A 24902-nucleotide genomic window follows, 5' to 3' on the forward strand; every position below is an offset into this window, starting at 1 on the left:
ACTTTTCTTTGCCCCATTTCAACCAAAAGAGCTTAATTGCTTTCTTCCTTTTCATTCCATGAAGCCTTTCTGCAGTTGTTGTCCCTCTGGTCATTCCAAGGTCAATCCAGCCTATCAGACACTTGCAGAAGTATTTTGATAACTTTGCTTGCCCTGTGTCTTTGCATAGCTGCTGAAGGTTTACCTGCCTGAGCGTCTTGTGTGAGCAGCATGCGAAGGGGGACTGGTAATCCATTTCCTGACCTTCACACTAAGAATCATGTTTCCTGGCATTGTTTTAAAATGTGGCTTTAGAGTCCTTTCAAAATTTTTGACACATAGTAGGCACTTACTTGTTGACTGAATAAGTGCGTTGTAAAGGGCCAATAGCTATGTCAAGGGTGTGCTCAGGATTACATGGTAATGGGTAGTGTGCATAAAAGTAAATCTATGTTGTTTGTAAGGAAAGTGGTATTTATATTGATTTGTTTTAAAACTTTCTAAAACAAAAAGGTTTTGATTTACACTCCAGCTGCAGCGCAGTTTGTTTACATGTACCTCACACTCGGCTTACCAATTGTTAACATATTTTAGTTCATTTCTTACAGTTCATGAACTAGTGTACCTAGTTCCCATACATTCCTAAATGCTCTTTTGCTTTGGGGAGGTTGTTTTGCTTTATTTTGTTTGCTTCTGAGGGTTTTTTTGTTTGGTTGGTTCATGGATTTTTGTTATTGTTTTGTTTATCTATATCCTTTTTTACTACCAGGATTTGATTGTCTTTGATATGACAGTTTCTATTTTTTAATAATATTTTTTGGTTTGGGCTAGTACTATGGCTTGACACTCCAGCTTAGGCTCAAACCATACCTCCAGGTCCAGCTTTTTGCTGGTTAAGAACCTCTAAGATTTGTTAGCCAGGGCTGACTCCAAACTATGATCTCTAGTTTTCCATCTTCTTAATAGCGAGGATTACAGGAGTGAGCCACCAGTACCTATCTAGTAAATAATCAGTAACTTTTTGATGCATAGAATACAAGTAAGAAAAAACTCAAACTTTCACTTTAAGTGAAAAAAAATGAAAGGTAAATTATAATTTATAATGTTAGTATTTAGTTGGTGAGTGATTTTAATTAGTCCCAAGGTAGCTATTTTTTTAATCAAGCACATATGAGTTTAACACTAATAAATATATCTCTAAAATGCATTTGAAATATTTATGTGATTGCTTACATATTTATAACATCTGCTTTTTTTTATAGGAAATGTAGTCGTTTTCTAGAAATCATTCTATGTGACTGGCTTGAGAGCTGTTTCTACTGCTTCTCTACTAGTTCAATCTAGGGAAAACCAAGCTAATTGGCTGATGAAACTATTGACTAGATTCACCTCAAGAGTATTAACCCAGTTGCAGACCTTGTGCCTAGGTAGAAATAATCAATTGCTTTAAAGCTAGCTTAGCAAATGCAGACACTTAAAGTAAGAGCAACTTAAATCGTATTCCTATTTCTGTACTTCTTTCTAGGCCTGGATATTAGGCATAAGCTGATATGTGGTGGAAATATAACAGACAAGCAGTATTATAATCAAATCATATACATGGGGTTCATCTTGTTTCTACAACATGACTTTTTAAAATAAGGGCCCAAGTGTGTATAATTAATTGGAATTATGAGTGTTCTCCAGTTAGTAATGGTATTCTCTATCAGACAAGACTTGACTTCAATGGACTTTCTAAGGCCTTAGAGAATACACTGGGGTCGGGCCTTGCCTAAGTTGCCGTATCTACTAAATGGCAGGTTCATCTACTTCTGGCTCAATTCTCTTCCTGTTCTATTTGCAGTATTATTTAAAACCTGTTGACTTTTATGTGCCGAGTGGTGGTCTATTTACATAGGACTTTAGCAGCACCAACATTTTACTATAAGAAAAAAAAATTTTTGAGCCAAACTTTCAATGGTGTAATACATCTGACATCACCTTCTGCTTAGAGTGACTTTGCCTTTGCTTTTGCTCCTTTTTCTACCCAGAGCACGTTTTGCTCCAAAACCAAATAACAAGCATCTCTCTCCTAATTTATGGTTTTCAAATTTTTACAGTGCTTTTTTTCCCCCTCTGCTGTCCAGAATGCTGTCTGAAAAGTCACAATGATTTAAATAATTGATGGCTACTTTATGAAATTGTCAGCCTGGATCCATCCTCTTGTCTCCCCAACCACAAGTCCTTGAGCACTAATCCTTTTATCTTGCAGGCTTTTTTTTCTTCCTGGTTTCATTTAGATAATTATATTATTCACCCTGAAATATAATTGCTGTTATATAGTGAGGGGAGGGGGGCGGAGTAGGGTGGGAGCTGCCTGCTGTTGGCATCTGCAGGTTGTAAAATGTCTGTTAGATGCTAGCCTCTAATTTCTTTGCCATCCCACCTTTTAAAGATTTAATTATACCTGTGTAGAAGCATAATTTGAAATGTGACTTCTGATTCTTTGGGAAGATAAAAGAGAGATTAATCCATTGTTAAATACGAGCAGACATGACACAATGGACTAGAATTGAGGGATGTGAAGTCCACTGAACAAACAATTTCTAGATGCCTGCTGGATGCCAAGCCCAGGACGAACAATGAGGAGGTATAGGGATTTAAAAAGAAAGATAGAAACAGCTGATCTCTCAGAGTGCTCAGCCTGGTGATTCCACCTGTTCATGACATTACTACTGGGACCTCAGTTTCTCTTCACTACAAGAAGTGACTAGGCCTCTTTGGATTCCTCCTACCTCTAATATTTGGTGGTGTCTCCAACAACTTGCTATGAAGAAGCAGCCACATTTCTTCTCTGTCAGAAAGAATGATGAGTAGTCATCATTCTTATGAGTAGTCATAGGTTTAACTATGCTATGACAAAAGTCAGTTTGGCATCTCTGAAATCATAGTCCAGTCTGAAATTACAGAAACAAATGATTCATTTCTAAGGGAAAAAAGTTTTTTGTCAGTTGTGGGGCTTGAACTCAGGGCTTGGGCATTGTCCTTGAACTTCTTTGTGCTTAAGGCTAGTGCTCTACCACTTGAGCCACTTCTGATTTTCCAGTGGCTAATTGGAGATTAGAGTCTCACAGGGACTTTCTGCCTGGTCTGGCTTCGATCTGCGATCCTCAGATCTGAGCCTCCTGAATATCCAGTATATTTTTTTTTTCTCCCTGCTAAGTTGAGCATGGCCAAACCCAAAGTAGCATGACTTTGGGAACAGAAAGTAACAAAGTTAGAGCAACCAAAAATTTTTATCTAAAGAACAGTAACTTTCCCTGTTAATTATTATATGGCCTCGTTGTTGTTTTTTTTTCTGGTTTATAAAGCTGTCTTTCCAGGAAGGATAGTGATTTTAATTTATGATTTTCACAAGTTAAAAGGCTTCTGTCTGTTGGTTACAAGGGAAATCATAATTATATAAAACATACATATGTATATAGTATAAGGGGTTGCAAATTTCAATGTAGTCTAACTGACCAAACCCAAAAACTTAGAAAACTTAAAGATATTAAACATAAGCACAATGACAGAGCTGGCTTTGGTCATGTCAAGAAGAAATGGTATCGGGGCTGGGGATATAGCCTAGTGGCAAGAGTGCCTGCCTCGGATACAAGAGGCCCTAGGTTCGATTCTCCAGCACCACATATACAGAAAATGGCCAGAAGCGGCGCTGTGGCTCAAGTGGCAGAGTGCTAGCCTTGAGCGGGAAGAAGCCAGGGACAGTGCTCAGGCCCTGAGTCCAAGGCCCAGGACTGGCCAAAAAAAAAAAAAAAAAAGAAGAAATGGTATCATCTTTGTCAGATCCTTAGAGGGTTGGATTAAGTAAATCCACAATGACATTGGGTAGCCTGTTACAAATGGAACACAAATCACACATGATAAAATAGATATTTGAAGTGGATCTTATAACATGTTTATTTTCAGGGAGAAAATCAGTGATGTTTCTATTACCCAGGGAAAATGGAGTATTTAAAAAGGAAATGAAAATGACAACCAAATGGACTTGGCAGAAACTAGCAAATTTGTGGGTTTTTTGTTTGTTTGTTGGCTTCCTACTAGGGAGAGTGATAATGGAGCCTAGACCAGCTTTCGATAGTAATAGTTCTTTTATGAAAAATAAGACTAGCCATCTGGGCTGATGTAGCTTGCACATGCCCAATATTCTCTAGGGGTGTGAATTGATGATAGAAATCTCCCCCCTTCATGTATAATATTAATGTTTCCCATAGTTTGTAATCTGTCATCTTTCTTTCCTTCATCATTATGAAAATAAATCTTTGCAAGCAACACTCTCTAGTAATAAAATATGGTTTGTTTATTAAGATCTTCACCTCTTTGGAGGAATATGTTTCTCTTCAGAGCTGTACACTTTAGTGCTTCTAAAAAATTAGTATTCATGTGGGTTGTTTTCTGGCTAACTAGGATTTGAACACAGGGCCTTATGAATCCTAGGCAGATAGTTTGCCACTGAGCCATATCCCCCAACATTTTCAGCTAAGGTCTAGCCTTTTGCCTAGGGCTTACCTCAGACTATAATGCTCTAGGAAGAAAATCCCTCTCGGGTAGTTGGAGTCACAGGCTTCACCTCATGTAGCTTATTGTTGATGTGGGAGTCTGAGCTGGCCTCAAGCTGAGATCCTCCTACGAGATCCTCCCGGCTAGCTTGGATTACAGATATGAGCTACTGTGACCAATGGGGCTTCTTAATATGCTTACTCAGTTCTAATCAGTCTCTTCCATGTTTTTTTTTTTTTTTTGGCCAGTCCTGGGCCTTGGACTCAGGGCCTGAGCACTGTCCCTGGCTTCTTCCCGCTCAAGGCTAGCACTCTGCCACTTGAGCCACAGCGCCGCTTCTGGCCGTTTTCTGTATATGTGGTGCTGGGGAATCGAACCTAGGGCCTCGTGTATCCGAGGCAGGCACTCTTGCCACTAGGCTATATCCCCAGCCCTCTTCCATGTTTTGAGCAAGTCCTCTGATAATACTGATACACCCGGTCCATAAGCCTAGCAGCAGAGGTCAGCAAGCTTTTATTCTAAAGGCCAGATAGTGAGCATGAGTAGAGTGGCTTTTTTTATTTCTATTGGAATAGTGCAAAAGCCCCCAAAGACCATATATAAGCAAATAAGCATGTTCCAACAAAATTTTATTTATTTAAGAAAAGGTGTGGCAGCTAAATTCAAGTTGAGTTTCATCCTTTGCCAATCCTGCTTTAGAATAAGATAGTTTGAAATTATTCATTATCATTGTATTAACTTGGAAGTTTGCATCCAAATGTTTACCTAGGATTGTTTTATAATGTTACGCATATCCGTGTATACATATGTATATATGTAAGTATATATGCCTAACATAAGACATAGCTAGGTAGATCTAGAGAGGAGGAAAAGAAAATAAATAGGTAAAGGTGATTTATATTTTACCTGGGTATTCTACAAGAAAAAACTTAAAATTAGTCTCTCTTCCCTAGATAGGACTTAATAAAGTAAGAAGAATGCTATCTCATGGAATAATAGTGTCAAGATTTTGAAAAATCGCTTCCTTTTTGGCAAATACTGGCTTCCGGTTATATATGGTTTTGTGCTTGCCTTTCTCTGAACTCTGACTTTTGGCTGCCGACATGCATTTCTTCCAGCATATCCCTTGCCGTATCATTTGGCAGTGATCCATAGTTGAGTAATGAGATAGTTTGTTGTGCCTGTAATGAAGAAAGTGATTTAAAATGTTTTTTAATAAGTTAACAGGAGCAAGTGCTGAAATTACTGTAATGAGATAATGACAGTGTAGCATATTGCTTTGAAGATTGTGCTCTGGTGAAAAATGTTTGCTCTTAATAAATTCATTTTCACTGTATTTTCCTTGGGAAGCCTATTTACATTTATTTGTCTACAAATAATAGGAAAATGGTCATATGAGTTAGAGGTCAATAAAGAAGATGAAGCTCCAGCTTAATTAAGAGTGTGGTTGGGTTTTTGTAGGCTATCAATCATGGAAGACTCATGCTGGTACCCAAATCCTATAATGACATGCTTTATAGGAATGGTGAAATCCAGACTTCAAAACCTCAGGCCAATATAGTAGGTTTTTCTTTTTAGTGTACTTTCTTCTTTGAAATGTAAGTGTTGTGCCTGAACCAATTCCCTTTATATTTAAACTAACAAGCATCTTGTGTGTGTACTCAAAGCACAGTACAGTAGAAAACACTGGCACAAAATAGGTGGATGCCAGGTACTGATGGCTCATTCCTGTACCCCTAGCTACTCAGGAGGCTGAGATCTGATTATCACAGTTCAAAGTCAGCCTAGACAGGGAAGTCCATGAGACTTTTATTTCCAATTAACCACCAGAAAACCAGAAGTGCTGCTGTGGCTCAAGTGGTAGAGCACTAGCCTTGAGTTGCAGAGTTCAGGGACAGCTCCCAGGCCCAGAGTTCAAGCCCTACAACTGACCAAAAAGAAGGTGAAAACTAGCTGAGTCCTGCTCTCAAGGTTATTGTTTATTGCATAGAAGCAGGAATAACCAAGACTGGCAGCTTTTGCCTGTCATACCAGCTACTAAGGAGGCAGAGATAGAAGATTGAGGTTCACTGCCAACCCAGGCAAAAAGTTAGTGAGACCTTATCTCAAAAACAAACCAATCATGTTAGTCTACACCTGTAATACCAGCTATAAGAGGTAGAGGTGGGAGAATTGTCATCCCCATCCAACCAAGAAGAGAAAAACTAAAGACAAAAGGATGTGGGGACATTGCTCAAATAGTAGAGTACATGACTTGCAAGCACAAGGCCCTGAGATCAATGCTCAGTAACACACACACACACACACACACACACACACACACACACACACACACACAAATGGGAGTTGTTGGCACTGGTGTTTTATGCCTGTAATCCTAGCTATTCAGGAGCCTGAGATCTGGAGAATCATGGTTCCAGGCCAGCTCAGGCAGAAAAGTTCAGTCACTAGACTCCATCTCCCAAACAACCAGCACAAAGCAGGGCTAGAGGCATGGGAGTGGGAGAGGAGACAGCCTAACCACAGCAGGACCTTGAGATCAGACCCCAACCCTGCCAAGAACACCGCCCAGTTGCCCAGCTGCATGCCCTGTCTATATCCAGTGATCTCCTGGAAGTATTTATACTTGCTTTGCATTTTTACCCAGTTTAATTTCCCTGATTCTCATGCCAGCGTTCCACCCTTGTGCTACCTTCCTACAATGCTTCTCTAGGCAGAACAGCATCTCTAGCTGCTTTCCCTCCCACTGAAACCATGCCTCTTTTCTCCCTTGCAATAGATTTTATTCTATCAAGTATGGATTTACTTATTTAAAAGAGACTTTCATTAGCTCAAGCCTGAAAATCCAAACTTCCTACTGAAATCGGAATGTGTATATGTACATCATGAGAACTCAGTGTGTATTTTCTATGTGTTGCTTTTCTTGTAGCACAATGGCTGCTGTTGCATCACCCTTACACATCCTGCTCCTTGTCCATCTTATAGTGAATGGCCCAGTGGGAACATCCTCTTGAATTTAAATGTACTGTGTATGAACTGGGCCTAATAGCAAAGATTTGGAGGGCAGGCTAGCACTATGGCCTTGGCCCTTTCTCCTAATAGAGTTAGACACATCCTATCTGCTCTCTTATCCCTTCTAAGATAAGCAAAAACATTGGTTTGTGGCTTGGTGGGCTTTCTCCCTGACAGAATCACTTCATGCATGTCACTCTGCTGCTTGTAGCTCCTGCCATACCTCCCAGACACCCGGCAAATTGCACCTTCCTTGGGACCTCTTGGGAACTTGGTTTAAACCAAACTTATACTACATGTTCCACGCAGAGGGGTGGGGGTGTGTGTGTGTGGAGGAAGCCTTACTCACTTTAACAGTTCATGGGTTTGTTTCGTAGTCATGTCATGAACATAAGACTCAATCATCTGGTTCTTCATCACAGTGGAGTCAGAGTGCTGATAGCACACTCTTTTTCTCGAGTAGAAATGAAGTGTCTCTGGTTGACTGGTGAAACTCTTCTGTCTTACATGACAGGAAAGAATATAAAAGGCCAGCATTTGTTCACCATAATAACCCAACAGACTGGCAATGAATTCAAAAACTTCCATCTTCTGACTCGCATACTCACACACACAAGCACAGGAAATTTTAATGTATGCCCCTACAAAAGTGAGTATCTCATTTATTTTATATCTATGAAGTTGGTCTTCAATGTAGCAAAGAAAGAGAGGATAAAATAAAAGGAGATTGGAGAAAAGGCAATGTAAGAAGCAAGGCAAGACTGGAATTTCACAAAATCCATTTCTAGCTCTGTCAGCTGCTTGCTTCATTACCTTAGATTTTCATTTAATCTTTTAAATCTTTCGATATATCTTCCTACACAGTTCTTCTTCAGTTTCTTAGAAATCTTTTTCTTTTAAAGCCAACAACACAAGTCATATCCAATCTGAACTCAGACGAGTATTTGTACTAACCAGCCCTTTTACAAACCTTAACTGAGCTATGTCAGTAGCACATTTCCTATGATTGATTCTGATAGAAACTCCCCTCTCTGTCTGTCTCTCTCTCCCGTGTGTGTGTGTGTGTGTGTGTGTGTGTGTGTGTGTGTGTCCCTACTACATACATCCTGCCCTGAAAGAGTCCATACTTTTTCTCCAGAAATTTAGATCACTCAAAACTAAGGGGAGTAGACTTGTTCCACAAAGGGGCAGGGGGTGACTGTGTTTGGCTTTGAAAGCACCGTACCTCTTTCACCTACAAATGTCTCCCAACTTCGATCATTTGGTCTGCCATTGTTTAGCTTTACAATGATGCAAAAAATGTTATACTAGAGTGGACGCTAGTGGCCCATATCTGTCATCTTAGCTACTCAGGAGTCTGAGACCAGAGAATCACAGTTCAAAGGCAACTCTCAGGCAGAAAAACCCATTTCCTATTTCCAGTTCCAAAGCCAAAAAGACAGAAGATCTGTAGCTCAAAAAATGCTAAGGGACAGTGCCAGGCCCTGAGTTCAAGCCCCAGGACAGGTGCATACACACACACACACACACACACACACACAGAGTGTTACACATTCAGTACAATAAATACTTGCATGGTGGTTGTTGGGGGGGAGGGGTGTTAGTCCTGGTCTTGAACATAGGGCCCTCTGCTTGCTTGGCTTTTCCCCTCAAAGCTGGTGCTCAAACACTTGCCGCAGCTTCCCTTCCAACTTTTTGCTAGTTAATTGGAGAGAAAATTCTCATGGACCTTTCAGCCAAGACTTGTTTCAAACTGTGATCCTCGGATCTCTACCTCCTGAGTAGCTAGGATTGTATGCGGAGCCACCAGCACCTGGCAGAGATTATACTTTGAGTTGTGAGCTCTGATCTCCTCCAACTCTCCTCTGTGGTTCAGTTTTCTCATCACACTGTACAATAGCAATGAGCTCAGCTTCCAGGCTGCCAGGGAATCCTGGAGCACATACAACTCAGTAGCATTCTCTACACTCTCATTAAATACATTATTGGTTTATTAGGGGGAAAAAACATCATCAATTTATCATTTTAAATTTACTGAAATCTGGTACTATTTCTAATTTAAGTCTGGATTCATCTCAGAGCCTTTCATATGGTAAATTGCTCAATACACGATTATTGCATAAAAATGTATTTCAGTAAAATAAAATGAAAGATACTTTTGAGCCTTTCTGTAAACGAAGTGTCAAGTTATCAAAATCTTGTTTGGTAGCTTCCTTTGTTTTTGTGATAGTGTCTTGCCATATAGTTCAGGCTGACCTCAAACCTGTGTTCCTCCTACCTTAGCCTCCCAAGTGCTAGACATACACGTGTGTACCACTGCAGATAGTATTTCCACCTTTTAATGGAGATATCTGTTTCTACTTGAACATTGTATACACAGTAATGTTCTGTTAAATGTTTAACAATATGTTCTCTGGAAAAGAAGTGAGATGGAGAGGTGATTAATAAATTAAGCCCCGATTTGTAGGGTGTACCAGTTCCTGTGGTGTAACTATTCAACATGGCCAAGGATTAATTCACCAGCAAAGTACTGTGAAAGTCCTGAGAAGAAGTGCACATTATATAGAAGCTCCATCGTGCAGATATAATCAATATAAATAACCTCAAAAGCATATATAATAGGAAAAATATGAAACAACTAAGAAATGCTATGTTTTGACTATTTGTGAACATATATTTTTAAGAAAATGTACCTAATTGTACATTTATATAATATAGTTTATAGTTTATAACAATGGCTATGTCTACCAACTGGCCCCCAGAAATCCTAACAGTGTAATATTTATTCCATTCTTAATTGCCGATGAGATCCAGCCCCAGCACATCACTTTCTTATCAAAGATTGCTATAAAGGATTGTCTGCCTCCTTCTCTAAATAATGAGCCTCCGAAGGGAGTGAAAGTGTCTTCACTTTCTCAACATTGCAACTCTAATGCCAACCACATAGTAAATGCTTGAGTAGTCGTTGACTAAATGAATTTCTCCAGGCTTTTCTCTTCTCACCTAATTAATACAACCTAAAACAAAAGAAGGGTTTTCTTTTCCAAAAATCAAATTCTGATGTTTTCTGTTGGGCCAGCTTTAACATTATACTATGAAGGCTTATCTCCAAGCACTTCAGCACATGAAATATTAATGTTTTCAGTATCTTATAACTAAGTGTATGTGAGTTATTTGTGGGCCTGATGCTCAAAGAAATAACTCTTAATGTAAATATGTTCAAGAACTATTATTCACCAGAATGTCAATTTCTTTTGAACTACTTATGTCCTTTTAAACCAACACAACATTTTCAGTTCCTGTGATATGTACATTATTTGTCTTTATGAAATTGCATAACACTTTAAATTCTTTTCTAGGTACTATATATCTTTCATGTTTTCAGCCTAAAGCTTTGGCACTGGCCAGAATGTAGAAATAGAAAGTCTGATGTTTTTCTACTTCCGGGTGATCTAAGAAAATAATATTCTTCTCTTAGTGTAAGCCAACATTTCCCAAAATGTGTTTTGTGAGATCCAGTTCTGATGGATACTAATAAGCATTGTGTGAGAACTGCTTTTCATGATAGGTTGAGAAAAAATTAATTAAATATTTAGTAGGATTTGTTTTACAGTAACATATCACAGAAGTAAATATGGTGTATATACTGTTTCCCAAATGAAGGTTTTTTTTGTTGTTGTTGTTGTTGTTTTTGTTTTGTTTTTTTGGCCAGTCCTGGACCTTGGACTCAGGGCCTGAGCACTGTCCCTGGCTTCTTCTTGCTCAAGGCTAGCACTCTGCCACTTGAGCCACAGCGCCACTTCTGGCCATTTTCTGTATATGTGGTGCTGGGGAATCGAACCCAGGGCCTCATGTATACGAGGCAAGCACTCTTGCCACTAGGCCATATCCCCAGCCCCCCAAATGAAGTTTTTAAGAGCATCACAGACCTCATGTCCCAAAGATTTCTCTGGAAAATATAGCATTCAAATATGAACAGGCCTATAGAATCATAGACTGCGTAGAACCACTAAAGCTTGAAGGTTATCTAGGGTATTTTGCCTCCCACCCACAAATGTCAAAATCCATTCTATATCACTTCCGACAGATGGCCGGCCAGCCTCTGCTGAATACAAGCCTTAGCAGGAAACTTTCTCCTCCAAAAAAAGCCGTCCACTCCACTGTTAGCCTCCTTTCCTTTTTTTAAACCAAGTTCTTCTTTATATGGAATGAAAAAATCTGTTTCCCTGTAAATTACCCATTCCTTCTAGTTTTGCCATCTGGAATATGGACTCAACAAGTTTGCTTTCTTTTCTGTAAGATGACTATCGTGTTTCCTGTTACCCTTCTCTTCTTTGCATCAAGTATTATTTACTTCTCCCAACAAGGCAGTGTCTGGATTTTTCACCATCCTGGTTACTCTCCCCTGGAGAAAACCCAGTATCCTCTCTCAATGAGATACCTAGAAATAAACACAGCCTGCTAAGATCTGACAAACACAAATGTCTAACATTCTATTCATCAAATAGTTCTGGAAGCACTGTTCCATTCGGGGTACTATTCTAGTTGCAGAGGTTGAGACACATATGGAGAATCACCATTTCTTCCTAGTTCTAATAAATAAAGAGACTAGTAAGGGAAAAAAAATGTGGGTTTATAAACACACACAGGAGAAACCTCCAAGAAAAAGGGTACTTTAAACAGTAGAAGTCTAATTTAAGTAAGGTCTGCAAAAGAGGACAGTAAATTTCTGAGCCATGACAAGACAAAGGAAAGCTACTCAGGCTTTCCAGAGATGAGAAGGCCTGTGGAGGTCAAGGGAAGGGAAGAAAGTGGTGAAGTGGTGCTTGTTCACAGTTTGCTCTAGTGCTGGGTTTGAGCTGATAAGAGTTATCTTCTCCCCTTTGTTCAGAGAAGGCTTCTTTCTCAAAGGAATTTTTATGGCTTCCTACAGGTCTGGGGTAGTTCAGATAGTGCTTTCTGCAACTGCTGTTTCTCAAGTGTCCACAGCTCAAAATGATAAGCATGCTGCCAATTTGCATGTCCTGGTGACTTTCATGGGCAAGGTCATGGATTTCATGGAGTTTACAGTCTAGTAATGGGAAAGACAAAACAAAACTAGCCAATATATAAATAAGCAAGATGGTCCCCTGTAGTCATAAAGGTTATAAAGGAAGTAAGATAGAATGATGCAGTAAGAGGCGCTTGGGAGATGGTGAAACTCCAGTTGTCTCCCATCCATGGAAATAGAGGAACCAAGAGGTAAATTAGGATCTGAGGGGAATACTTTGTTCCAGGCAGAGGAAATAGGAAAAGTGCAGGCTCAGTGGTGTGAACAAGTCAGAGCAACTTGAGATGACATCAGAGAGGAAGGCAGAAGCTCACTTACTTAAAGTATCATGGCCATCTTACTAGGGCTTGTGGAAGTGTACACATAACAAATCATAAAGAGCAGCCACTGGAAGATCATTAAGAGACAGACACCAACATGGAAAAAGTGATTACAGTTGATATGCTTGTCCCAGGAGCCACCGTACTGCACTATCCCACTGTGAACTCAATACAAGAATTCCAATTGTTACTACTGGGTTCTTTACTGTGATTATCAACATCATCCAAACCAGCTTTGAACTTTCAGTCTTGCTGCCTCTGTCTCCCAGTTCTGGGATTACAGGCATGTACCATGTGACTGGCAGATTTCTGATTCATACTAATTATTGGTGATTTTTAAATCTTTAGACCATTTTTTAAAAATGGTTATTATTATTATCCTGCAAAGCCAATAATTTGGAATCCAAGTGAAAAATATTTGTTATGCTTAAATTTCTTAATTCTAATCTCATGCTTGCCAGAATATTGTTAAATCCTGACTTTGTCATTGGTGATACTGGAGCATTACCAGCTTTCTAGATTTGTTGAATTTAATGGATACATGATATATGCATTTATTCAAAGTTTTCAATAAAATTTCCATGCAGGCCAATTTGAAAGACTGTAGTCTACTAAGGCTACGCCTTTAGATTGAAAAATAATTCAGCATAGCTTTTCAGTCACCTGTTAATACTTGACACCATGAGTTGATGTGTACTTTATATTTTTGTCTCAGTATAATTCAAAACATATAAGCCATTTATTCTGCTCTTCCTAAAGAAAAAGTAACATAGTACTTTGGTGAGTGCACTGACTCTTACACTTAAAATTTCCTGTCTAAACTTTCCTAACCCAGAAAATGATTGCAATCACTGGCCTCTAAAATCCATTCTTGGCACTGATAAAGATATGATGTACTCACAAACTGACATGTTCAATTGAAACCCCTTTGTATACCTTTAAAAATGCCTTCCATCCCCCTTTGGAAAAACATGTCTTAACGTTTCCCTGATTCCGGTCTTTGGGATGGAAGTTGAGGTGTAGGCAAATAGAAAGAACCCATTCCCTCTAAGGTTCCAGAATATAGCATCACTTAATGTCCTTTAAAACCCAGACCTGCATAAAGTCACTCATAGCAAGTTTATTGAGTATTCTGGCAATGACATAGACTAAAGACTTGGAGAAAACACCACTGAAACAATAAACAAAGAGACAATCAAGCCTCTCTGCTACTAAGTATTCCTGGAAGGTCTGGCAGGATCAGAGAAGGATTCTGTTACTGGAGGGTAGATTGAGTCAATTACCTGTCTTTTTGTTCCTAATGTTCAAAAGGCAGTAAATGGTTCTACCCCACAGCAGAACAGAATCGGTTAAAATGTAATTTGGCTGCGTTTTAGGCAATCACAGTCATCCCAGGCTTCTCTGGAATGATGCTATTCTTTAGCCTGACACTGGAGGTAACTGTGTGCTTCTTCAGCAGCTGGAACACCCGCTGCTTCATGTAGCTCACTGGGCCCTGCCGCCATCTGCTTCTCTCTTCTCCACAGCCGCATTGTCAAGATTTCATCCATGTTTCCACCATGACCATCTCTGTTATGGTGAAAGAAAGCCATTCTTCACCCTCATACCTAAGGGGCTCTGCATGAGGCTGACTTTGGCATACCTGACAATCCAGAAGCCATTCCAAAGAATTGCCATCCCCAGACATCCTGACTTAGTTTCCTGAGCCCTTCCCTATGCAGTGGCACAGAAATCCTGTTCTAGGGTCATCACCCACCCTGCTTGCCACTAACACCTGAGAGGCACCTGCTGGTTCGTGTTAGCTGAGTGGCAGGTTTGTGCTGTTCCTTTTTCCCAAGTGTACTTTCCAGCCAGCGTGTCTGTCAGCACCGAGTTCCCACAAGTCTACATGCCATAATGGGTTCAGAGATGCTGATTGTGTTTCCATTTGTCTTCCGGGAGTTCTTTGCCTTCCGAGAGATTTTGTGGAAGATGTTATGGGAGAAAGAGCTTCAGCCAGGAGCCAGGGGGGAGCTGCCTCATCAGAGAATCACTGCTCACCGGAAGGTTCATCCCCATTTGGCTGCAGGGACATCTCCTAATGACACATCCGCCTCTCCAGCCCCATTCTGCTTCCTCTGGCCTGGGGGAGGCTGAGATAAGAACCTGTGAATGCAAACTCTTGAATCCGTGGACAGGCCGGTGGAGGGGGAGGAGGAGGCTCGCTCCCTCATGCTTGCTCCTTCCCAAAGGTCTCCCTGTTCCCAGGTATTTGAAAATCTTCAAAAGATTTGAATTCTGTGTTCACAAGCTCTGAAGCTAAAAGGCGTAGAAGAGGATGGAAGTGAACATCAGATCTGACAGTCTTCCTGATCACTGCTGAGAAAAACCAGCAAAGGGAAGAGTAATCAGAGCCTGGGAATTCAGTTTAGGCCTTTAATCCGCTCAGCAGATATTTTATTTTGAAAACACAAGCACAGCCATCAGCAACATTGCCAGGCGATGTGGGACCCCAAGGCACTTTAAACTTTGGAGTCTTCTCTAATCCCACCCTGCCCCCCCTTGGATGGTTCACCTTAGCCGTTTCCTTTGCTTAGGTATATCCTCCTTGCTATGCATTTCTTTATTTCCTAGAAACCAATTTTAAAAAAGAATGTGCCTGTTGGCATTAATCAAAGAAGGAAGATACCTTATGATCTAGACAATCAGCTAGAGATTTGTGCAGTATAATTATTTCTACTTGTTATGATTCTCTTAATATCTCCATGTTTTTCCATTTGTTGGAAGTTGATAGCACCGTGCTGCCCTCTAGCTGGTTATGGGATTGTGCATGGATGGCTCCGTGGCCCTTCTGTTCCTAAGGCACTGCCATATAGAGATGTTGTTCCTCATGAGCGGCTTACCCCAGCCCTTCACTCCAGAAAACCTCTTCTACCTTAAACTGCCCTCTCAGTCCTCCTGAACCACGAACCTTCCCAGAATAATCTCATGAACAAAACCAGAAAACCCACCTGCAGGTAGAAACTTAAGTTCCCATCATTCCACCTGCAAGTTTCAATCAGTTTACACTACAGCTGGTAAATGAACTTTCTTCTAATAATATATGGGAATAAAACAGACAAACCACCATGTCTATGTGTATTTCACTTACCAAGTAGACAGGATTGATTCTTTATCTTCTTTCTCAAAATACTGGCACAACAACATGTGGAGATAGGCGAATTTTAATTCTGAGACCTTGAGGCACATATTGTAGCCTGCAAACTGCAAACCACCAAATTCCTTTTTTTACCCTAAGTCAAGTGCTGGTAACATAATATAAAATGATGATGATTCTTGTAAACATGCTATATACTCTATCCTTTGGGAAGACAGCAGAAGCAATTACTTATAACAAAAATAGATATTAGGTCCGTTTACATTGTTTCACCTACCGCCCAAAGTAGTTGCCCCTGAATGCCCTGCACACTCAGTTAGTGAACAATTATTGTTTAGTGTACTAGTTATCTACAATTTTAATGCTTACTATGCATAGTGTAGTAAGAAAAGGCATTAATTTAGATCTGGCACAAGTTTTAGCTTTGTCACTTTTAGACTTGTAAACAAGGCTCAATTCTCTGAATCTCAGATTCTTTCCCTGTGATCTGAGATATTTAGCTCACAGAATTGTCAGGATTAAATGATGGAGACATGTAAAAGCACTTCATAAAGTGAAACTCTATGCATGCAAATGTTAAATTTAAGGAAACTGGTCAATGAAGTTAAAGTGGCATGGACTTTGTAATTAGATATGAGATCGCATCCCAGAGTTCTCTGCCTCTCCTTAGGACCTTGCCTAGGATGCCGAACTTCCTTGAGCCTTAGTTTTCTCATTTGTAAAATAGAAGTAGAGTGTGTGTGAATGTGTGTGGGTGTGTATGTGTGTGGGTGTGTAATGCTTTAGTGAGTTGTGGAGATGGAGGAGAGAGCATCCTAACAGTTAAGCATGTGGGGGCTAGCTCTGCCTAGGCCTGATTCCTGCCTTTGGGATTGACTAAAAGTGTGACGTCACCTCTTTCATAATTGCTTATTTACTTTTCCATCACCCCAAGTCTTCCTTCCTTGACTACAAAGACAGTATCTTCTCACTGCCTGTAGAAAGTGTAGCTGGAGCTCAGGAAGTGTCTCTCTGTGTCTTTCATCATTCTTACCTTTTGCATGATGATTCCTCATAGATATTGTCTGTTTCTAAAAATGGCTCTAAGTTGTGATTTCCATGGCAATGACCAATGAACATAGGTGGGATGCAATTTAAAGTTCTGCCTCTGTGGACTTCTCAGTCAGTGGCTTTTGCTTCAAGTTGCTTGATAGTTTCTCACTTAAAGCCAGAAACACTGTGGGAAAATACAATAAAAACCTCATCTTCCTTACTACTCTGAAACTAAACAATTTTGATTGTCAGATGGGCTTTGAGGAAGACCTTTTGACTGCCTTTTGGAAGTCACACTTAGCAGAAACTTCTTGAGGTTAGAGGCATGACTTTGTGTAATTGATCAGGAAATGTTGATTCTTAAATTGAATAGAATTCTATTCAGCTCACAGACATCAGGGAACTTTCCTATAATTTACCCCATGACAGTTAATTGAAATGTGTCATACTCAGTTACTTTCAGGTTAGTCATCATAATGTCTCAGTTTCAAGCACCTCATACGTATACTTCATCTGTTTTAACAGCAGCTCTGCATCTTAGAGCTTGTTGTCCAATCCCAGAAATGTTTCTGGTCACCTTAAATGCCTTCCCCTTCCTTGCCATTGCTGGCACCAGCTAGGTACTGCAGTCCCCTGCCTCCACATTCTGTAAAACCCCACCAAGAAGTACCAATTGGATTCCCCAAAAACCTGACTCTACTTTTCTCACTGTCCCATTTTCAACTAAGTTAAGTCTACAACCATTGTTTCTGTAGTCTTCATTTTTTCCAAACAGCCATTAGAGACAAATGGTACCACAGCTCCTGCTCCATTTCAACCACATATCCCAGAGGCAGCAAGACAGAGCATCCATCTTCAGTGCCACCTGGCTCCCTGATAAGCTTTTGTTTTATGTGTGGCTATGTTGTCAGGAGCTTTGCTCTCTCCAGTCCTACTGTCTCACCCGGAGAGCTTTTCTGAATATGACAACCATCTAAAGACGAATTATCTCCTCACAAAGTTAATTTCTGTCTCTCAGCAGGGAGCCAGTGGTTCCCGCTGGGTTTGAAAGTGCTGCTGTTTGGTTAATGGATGAACATCTCTTGGATTCTGGTACCCACACTGGAACTGCTGCCGCCTGGCTCTCCATTTGCTTTAATTTCCTACTTGCAGCTGGCATTAGGAGACCTAAATGGGTTTATTCACAGAGCAGTGGCTTACAGTCATTAGTACAGAGAGGAAATGTTATTGAAAACAAGGACTAGAGAGCTGTGTTCTTGCCATCTTTCATCACTTGAAACAGTTGGGTTGGTTGGTTGGTTGAGTATTTAAGAGGATCAATCCACAAAATCCTTCTAGAGTTAGAATGTAAGAAATTCATCTCTGACTTCTAAGAGCTGAAAAAGAATAGCACTTTTTGTGTTTTCAGTGCATAAAATTGTAGAGATTATAATCAGAAGCTAGATGAAGGTTACTTTAGCACTTTTTTCTTTTGGCTGGACCTAGGGCTTGAACTCTGGGGGCCCAGTACTGTCCCTGAGCTTCTTTTGCTCAAGGTGAGCCCTCTACCACTTGAGTCACAGCACCACTTCTGACTTTCTTGAGTAGTTTATTGGAGATAAACTGGGCTGGCTTTGGAGCATGATCCTGAGCTTTTTGAGTAGCTAGGATTACAAGTGTGAGCCACTGGCACCGGTTTATTCTAGTACTTTCAGGTATAATAATCAACTGTCACTAATGTCTTATAGTTGAAAACTCTTAAAGTGCAGGAAATGTAACCAATAGTTTTATTGTCATCAAGAAAGCTGAGTCTCGGGGCTGGGGATATGGCCTAGTGGCAAGAGAGCTTGCCTCGTATACATGAGGCCCTGGGTTTGATTCCCAGCACCACATATACAGAAAACGGCCAGAAGTGGCGCTGTGGCTCAAGTGGCAGAGTGCTAGCCTTGAGCAAAAGGAAGCCAGGGACAGTGCTCAGGCCCTGAGTCCAAGGCCCAGGACTGGCCAAAAAAAAAAAAAAGAAAGAAAAAAGAAAGCTGAGTCAGTCCAGCCTAGAAAATTCTTAGGACACAACTGGAGTATTTCTATGAGGTTATAAAATTGCCACTTTTGTTGGTCAAACAAGGTCCAATTGGCAACTTTCCTCAGTTTCAGTTTCTACAGTGTTGACATTTTGGAATTCTGAAGGCCAAACCAACCACCATAGGTATGTTTTTCTCTCTGGAAACATCCAAAGCCTGTAGGCCACTGCCCATTTGTCTGAGAGGAGCCCAGCTCTCAAGCTGTTAACTGTGTGTCAGAAATATGCCCCTGAGTCACTCTGCTCCGGGAACAGCTGGTGACACAGACTGGGTAGTGTGGGACAGCTCACTCTCCAGCCCTACGCCTGCCTCACATTACACTGTGATACCAACAGCACCAAAGACGCCCACACTGAAAGTTCTGAGCAAGCAGTTTCTAATCCCCCAGAAGTGCCACTCACTATCAGAAACTTCTGGTAGTTTTGCAATTACATTTTATCGGCAGTTTGTGAAAGGAAAGAAAGAATTGTACACAGCAAACATCATGGAATTCTTTCTACTCTTGTATCTGTAGTAAAGGTCTTCATATCTACTTGTTTTTGTTTCATCCTAGGGAAAAATAATATTTCTGATGCTGGTGGATTGATAGAGATCAAATAGTTAAATATCCAGAGTATAGTACTTAGTATAATGTGTGTATCATGTTTGGTAGATGTTCCTGCTTTTTCCCTTTACTGTCAGCTTTTAGTCATAAAATATAAAATGTTACTTTTAGACCAATGAAATAATAATACCAAATACAAAATCCTTTAAACTTTTAAAGTTATCTCTACATACTTGTTTTCATGCTCTAGCTAACTGCAGGCTTTGCATGTCATTAGCATTATGAGCTCCACATGCCTGTGTTTGTTTTCTTATCTATAGCTAGAAATAATTCAGACACTCTAGCCAAACTCAGTTGCTCCCTGTTCCCCTCTTACATGCTGAGAGCATCCCACTTTTGTGTTCCTACTCTTTCAGTTTTTCGCACTGAGAGTGCTCTTTTCTGATCCCCAAATATCCAAATAGTACCACCTCAATTTCCACAATTTCTGCTTCACAGAGAGCCTGCTCACTTGAGAGTAACTCAGCTCTCCTCCAGCCACCAGAAGGTGAGGCACACCAATTCACAGAGCTCCTCAGAGGTTTTCAGAAACTGAGAACAACTAGTAATAGGAACAGAAATGGTGGGTCTCAACTTGGAATATTCAGAATCACCTGGTCCTTGTTTTAAAATGGAAATTCCTAGGCCACACTCCACAGGTTCTGATCTCTGGATCTGGAGCAGTCAGGAGTCCGTGTGTGTGTGTGTGTGTGTGTGTGTGCGCGCGTGCGTGTGTGTGTGTGTGTGCGCGCCACTTCTGGGAGTTGAACTCTGGGCCTAGGTACTGACTGTGAGCTTCTTTTGCTCTATTGGCTTTTGGGGGAGATGCTTAATTTGAGATAAGAGTCTCTCTGCCTTTCCTACTTGACCTTGCTTCAAACCATAATCCTCAGATCTCAGCCTCCTGAGACAAATAAGTCAACAGCTGGAAATGTATGTACCTTTAGAAACATTCTAGAGACCCATAGTCTTTCACCAACACTGGCACATGTGCTTCATTTTCTTTACCTTTCTTTACCGTTCATTTTCTTTACCTTAGTTTTTTTCCATTTTGTTTGGTTCAGTAAAGAGTTTTATTCCCAGGGCATTTTATTTCTTAGATTGATTGATTGGTTAACAGAAGTACTAATTACAGCCTAAATGATGACCTTCAGTTAAGCTAACTCATTACTTCCAGCTGTGAAACTCATGCATGGCTGTTTCTAAGATTTGCAGGGATATGTAAAAGAAGTTAAGGTGTACTTTAAGCTATAGAGATAGGTAGATAGATAGATAGATAGATAGATAGATAGATAGATAGATAGATCTTTGCATTGTTTATATATGTACTATATATAGATATACACACACATATATATACCTATAAATAGTGTATATGTATGTGTGTGTTGCTAGGACTTGAACCCAGAGCCTTACACATGACTAAGCAGATACTATACCACTGAGCTACATCCCAGCCACACAGATATTTCCTTTTCAAAAACTGAAGTGAGCATTATATTGGGAAGTACTTCTTCCAAATTGTTCCAATGTGTTAACATTTGGTGATGTGACAAATTTATGCTAATGATGAGAAATTATAGTAGGGCAAAGACACATGGGTAAAACTATTAAAAATTGAACATCTCCAACAGCAGTTACCAGGCTGGGAGCCTCTGAGTAATTGCAAAGATGCATGAATCTGAATAATTTCTCAGCACAGACAACAGTTTTGTAGTTTGTATATTTATTTAATTTAGACACTTTGCCATGCAAATAAAAACTGTATGAGAGGATTCCATCTAGTATAAAATACCTTTCTTGTTTGGAAAACTCAGCTTTGCACTGGTGACCAACAGTAAGATACCCGTCATTTTTACTAGAATTTAGTGATTGAACAGTTGTATAAGTGAACAGAGTTTACAACAGGCACATGTGGCCCTTGAATGGTTTTCTAATTGATCTGTTGAGAGTGATATTAGTACAGAGAAAAAGTGTGTCTTCTCATGTTAGTTCTGGAGTGTGCTCTTACATGACTAGGACTTACTCAGAACCTTATCAGTTTGTGTCGTGGTGACTTCTACCCATGTCTCCGCCGCCACCTCTCTAATAGCTGCTTTAATCTGTGGTGAATGAGTACAGAGCATTGATTGTATGGCTATGGTGGCCCTTTGTTCACAGGCTCTGAAACCTGATTGGACCAGGCCCATAGATTTATAACTTGAGAGCCAATGCATTTGCTGGCTACTTGCATTGCATTTTTCCTCTTGCCTTTGTGTATGTCTTGTGCTTTATCACCTCTTGTTGTTTTTTCCATTTTACCCAGAAGGAAACTATATGACTTAGTGGTAGGATTAGGATGTACTAGCCAGCTCTTGTAACTCTAATTCTATGCTCACCTTACTCCACTGAACTTCTTCTTTGGGATCAAAAAGTCTCATTAATTTATGAATTGGCCAGAACACTAGATGACTTCTCCATCTCCCAAACTGTTCCAACTGCCCTAAGTATTAAATAATTGGCCAAGTATCCACTCATAACCTATTGAAGAACAGTCCATGTGACATCATTTCCTTCTCTCTCTTATTTGTTCTCAAGTTAAGAAATGGAGCATGAGCATTTCATGCCATAAAAATATAGCGAGGCCAGATGATCAGATTCCTGAGAGCATATACTGGAGTCTTGGCTAGCTTCTCCACGAAGCTCATCTGATGGCCTGTGACCGTGGAAGAAGCGATCTCTCTGAGCTCCATTCTCCTTCAGCTCTGCATGGTCAGCCTTGCGTTCCTTCTCTGCTATCTCAGTCCCATCCTGCAGTTATGTGTGCCCTCCTCATCCTGTGTTCTGATGGAATCGTATGCCTATACATGTACAACTGCCATCCTTACTGAAGACACTTGTTATACTTAATGAAGTACCCACAGCTCTTTCACTTTTCTTATTTGAGAAAATAAGTAGTTGATGGTGAAACTATGTGCAGGGCATAATATTAGATGCTAAGGTGTACAGAAACAAGTGGGGTCTGGCTTTGTTTGCACTGAATTTAGAATTCAGTGCAGTGATATGAAAAATACATCACTGTCATGAATCATGTCTTATTCATCAAAGTATTCATAGTACTTTTTTTGCACACCTGATTTGGACACTCTTAATTTGATTAGCAAGTACCAACAGTGGATTAGTCTAAGTAAAATGGAACTTCTGGTTTACATCCTAGAACCCTCAGTAAAATCTATTTATTCTAGAAAATGTTTGCTAATCTCCTTTCTGGTTCATACTATTATTCTTTTTCCAGTAACATACTAGGTAAGCACTCTTTCCCATTACATTAAAAACCAACATGTTAGTAATTTCAAGAACTGAAAACAGTAGGTATCTCCTGCTACTATTTTTTCAAAGCATTAATAACTTTTAGTCTGTATGAGAAAAACTACAGAAAATCATGAAAGTGCATGTTAATTTAGAACCATTAAAGTGGGGTACAAACCACTCTCTGTCACAGTAGCCTCTGGAGACATGGCTTTGTTGCTGAACACAAAAGTTAATTTTGATAATAACAAGTCATTAATTTGTAGTGAGTCATTATGTTCATACATTAAGGTCTATGGGTTTCACTGCAAAAGACAGGCAAATATATTTTAGAACAATAATCAGTGGCAGGAGTACAAAAATCACATAAATTACATAAAGTATTTAGTTATACTGGGTTTTGTTTTATTAAGTATTGTTTCAAAATAACTACCTTTTAAGAATTGGAATTTTGTGAAATCCTTGCCTGAAAAACAAAGTGAATAGTGATTATTCATGCATGTAATTTTAAGGATATTTCACATTACATAACACTTCAAAATTTTCTTCAACAAATTTCATGCAATAGAGTTGTTATCTTGATTAATTTTGTTCACCCAATCAGATTTTGAGTAATCGCTAGATAGCTATTTTTAATAAAGTTTAAATTTTCATCTTCAAAAAAAATGGAAATCTGAGTCTGCGCTTGGTAGCCCATATCTGTAATTTTAGTTACTAGAGAGGTTGAGAATTCATGTATTAACCTAGCCTGGGCAAAATGTTAGTGAGACCCCCATGTTAACAAAATGAGCTGAGCATGGTGGCCTGCACTTGTTTCCAGGTTTGGGGGACACATAGGTAGGGGTGTCACAGTCCAAGCCTGGTTTAAACAAAAACTCAAGACCATACCTGAGGCTAAAAGAGCTGTAGGAGTGACACTATGAACATATGATTGTATTGTGCTGTCTTACCATCCTTTGTATTCCCATGGTTATTTCTACTCATTCCTCTAGAAATATTTATTCTTTAATTAGCTGCTACCTTAAGGTACCTGTAATGATGACCAGTCACTGTGATCTTTTCCGTATGCATATTTTACTTATTTTAAAATTTACTGTCAAGGGCTGGGGAATATGGCCTAGTGGCAAGAGTGCTTGCCTCCTATACATGAGGCCCTGGGTTCAATTCCCCAGTACCACATATACAGAAAACGGCCAGAAACGGCGCTGTGGCTCAAGTGGCAGCGTGCTAGCCTTGAGCAAAAAGAAGCCAGGGACAGTGCTCAGGCCCTGAGTCCAAGCCCCAGGACTGGCCCCCCCCCAAAAAAAAATTTACTGTCAAAGTGATGTACAGAGAAGTTACAGTTCCATACGTAAGGCAGTGAGTACATTTCTTATCCAACTTATTACCTCCTCCCTCATCTGTCTCTCACCTTACCCCTCCCCATTTCCCTCCCCCCCAACAAGTTGTACAGTTGGTTTACTGCATATAGTTTTGTAAGTATTGCTGTTGCATCAGTTCATCTTTTATCCTTTGTGTCTCCATTTGGATGTTCCCCTTCCCTTCCCTAGTTCCAGTACTATGCATATTTTCTTACATTGGTCTCTCAATATTGCATGGGAGTTACTGTCATTCAACCCACAACGATGAAGGATGAAGGAGGACTACTAAAGACTGCCACTGGCCTGAGCTGTGGGTTTATTGTAGACAGAATCTCCTTTAATCTCTGAAACAGTCCTGCTTTGAATATGAGATGGAGAGAAATTGGGTGGCTTCTCAGGGTCACAGCTAAGTCAGTGGCAGAGCTAGGGGTGAACCCTAGACTTTTCACTCCTGCTTACACCCCACCTCCCTTGGTCATAATGGGTTCCAGACATTGGCAGTTTAGGGAATGCAGGGTCTCAAGTCTAAGACCTCCTTGGAA

At 40.1% G+C, this 24902-nt stretch overlaps 1 protein-coding gene and 1 long non-coding RNA gene across 3 annotated transcripts in view; one reads left to right on the forward strand and one right to left on the reverse strand.

The window, feature by feature from the left end:
* Positions 1 to 24902, forward strand: part of Exoc4 (exocyst complex component 4) — a 669227-nt gene that overhangs the window by 478113 nt on the left and 166212 nt on the right. The window lies entirely within an intron of this gene.
* Positions 162 to 24086, reverse strand: LOC125347160. The gene is made up of 4 exons (XR_007210118.1): positions 23918 to 24086; positions 7370 to 7375; positions 7266 to 7276; positions 162 to 172 (listed from the first exon to the last, which is right to left on the reverse strand). It is a non-coding gene; the product is annotated as an uncharacterized LOC125347160 (long non-coding RNA).

The sequence above is a fragment of the Perognathus longimembris genome, chromosome 2 (assembly GCF_023159225.1).
Source record: "Perognathus longimembris pacificus isolate PPM17 chromosome 2, ASM2315922v1, whole genome shotgun sequence".
NCBI classification, from domain to species: domain Eukaryota; kingdom Metazoa; phylum Chordata; class Mammalia; order Rodentia; family Heteromyidae; genus Perognathus; species Perognathus longimembris.